Genomic DNA, 2,592 nt, shown 5'->3' with positions numbered 1-2,592 from the left:
TAAAATCTCTTCCTGAACACCCTCAAAACCTCCACAAAGTACTCTTTGTTGACCATTTGGACAGAAGGAACCCAGTGGATGTAGATGTTGCCCTTTCTGTTAAAAAGGAGAACATCATGAGCTTCCTGGGGGACTTTTACTTTGCTTGACTTTCTTGGGTCTGGGGGAGCCAGGATGCTTCCATTTGGCACTCTGGATCATAATAAACTCAGTCTTCATCACATGTCACCAGGAACTTAAGTACTCTTGGATTGGGGGTAATGAGCTTAACCATCTTATCTCTAAACATATATTCTATCATTCTCAACACCCTTTCAAATTCCTTATGATGCCTGTCCATTGCACTCACCCTTATGTACTCTCCCTCTACCTTAATGTTTATCCTCCTTCCTGAGCCACTGCTATCTCTATCACCTTACCTCCTCTCCACACTTGATATTTCCCACCAACCATACTTCCACCTTTGCACATTATTCAGTACATCCACCTCAACCCACTCTTTAACCATTTGTGACTTTTCTCTCACATTCTTAGGAAACTATCTACTCTTCTCTTCCTCCACCTGACCCCGATCCACTGATTGTACTCTCTGTTATCTACCATGAGATTTTACTCTGGCACACCATCACTACCATCTTTTTTATCTTCATCTTCCCAATTACTACCACTTACCTTTATAACTTAGAATAGCCACATTATAAGGGTAAATAGCATTATCAGATCTATAGCAGGACATCTGTTCTTGTGCTTCTGCCACACTTCTAAAATCCCCTCCATTCATTCATTCATGGCAGCCTTTCTGTTTCATATTCTTTTTTTGTTTTGCAACTTACTTGGCAACTTCACTAGTACCAGTGGCACAAAAAAAATTCCTCAATACACACAAGAAGGTGGTTGGCATTGGAAAGGAAATATGCCGAAGCAGACACTGGAGCTGAGCACAGCCACATGGCTTACCAGATTCTGTCAAACCATTCAATACATCACAACATGGAAAATGACTGTTAAATGATGATGATGTACATACATACACACACACACATAGATACGTAGTAAAGAGCTAACAATAGATTCTTGTAGTGTAAAAAAACATCACATTGTGAAGATGGGGTGTTAAAAGTGTGTGTGATAGCTTCAAACAAATCCTACCGAAACATGCTCATACATACACATGAAAACTTTTGGCACGCATACACATATGAACACAACTGGTGCACATGCACAGATGACAATTATTTGAGCATGAGTGAGTGGGAAGTATGTGTGTATGTACACATAGTGTTAGAGTTGGTATGTGTGCATGTCCTAGTAGTGTGTTTCGCTCTTTCTCTCACTACCTGATGATTTGATGCATTTGTCTTAGGGCTGCTCATTGTGAAGATTGAATATCTATCTATTCTATCATATGTATATTAACTCTATTCCTAACTTCTTTCATAAAAAATGTATAAAAGTATGTCCTGGATATGGACATACTTTCATATTAATAACTATGTTCCTAACCTTCATAAAAGATGGATAATGGTGTATTATGTATACAGGTGTTGCCAACTATATAATATTGGTTTTAAATTTTGGCACAAGGCCAGCAATTTGGGGCAGGAGTTAGGTCAGTTACATCAACCCGTGTTCAACTGTATCTAATTTTACCAACCTCGGTGGAATTTGAAATCAGAACATAAAGACAGACAAAATGCTCTGAAGCATTTTTCCCAGCATGCTAATGATTCTGCCAACTCACTGCCTTACTTCTGCCAATTATATAATAGCAAGTGCTTCTTAAATCATCCCCTGTGATCTTGATTTGGAAATCTAGCAGTGTTCCAGACTTGTCTGGGTGTTCAATGTTGAATCTTTAGTGACTGTTGATGTTGTTGAATTTTTCATGTATAGTTTTCACTTCTTCCTGGGATGAGATGAGCATCAGGATGTTGTTGATATACCTAGAGAAGAAGATGCATGAATAACAGGTGTTAAGCACTGTGCATTCGAGATGGTCCATGTATTAGATAGCTAGCAGACCTGAGAGGCTAGACCCCATTGGTAGGCTTGCTGAACTGGAAGTAGGTGTTCCCTACTATTATGACAAGTAATTCGTGGATATCCGAGGGTGTAAGGTTAAAAAGGTGAAGGCTGGCGAAAGAGGAAGGGGAAGAAGAGAAAGAAGTGGAGGCAGAAGAGGAAGAATAAGAATAATGAGGAGGAGGAAAGAAAGAAACGGGTGTGGGATAAGGTAGAGAAACCATAGCCATGGTGAGAGATAAATAGTATTTAATAGACATAATATATGTTTTTATGCACTGATAATAGATTCTTGTGCTGAGAAGATGCTAAAACAATGCATACCTTGCATGCACATAAATTCTTTTGCAAAAAATCTACACAGTCAAAGATAATCAAGTTTTAAAGATAATCAAGCCAAAATTCAATGAGTTCGAGCCACTCATCCAATGAGTATTTCTGCCAAATTTGATAAAAGTCCATTCAGCTATTTTCCAGTAATTTTGAAAACACAGACAAACAGACTAAGACAAGCAACTACAATGCCCTGCTTTCACTTACACACACAGGGTGAAAATAAGGAAACAAATT

This window comes from Octopus sinensis, linkage group LG14 (genome assembly GCF_006345805.1).
Source record: "Octopus sinensis linkage group LG14, ASM634580v1, whole genome shotgun sequence".
In the NCBI taxonomy this organism is placed as follows: Eukaryota; Metazoa; Mollusca; class Cephalopoda; order Octopoda; family Octopodidae; genus Octopus; species Octopus sinensis.
This window is presented reverse-complemented; position numbering follows the sequence as displayed.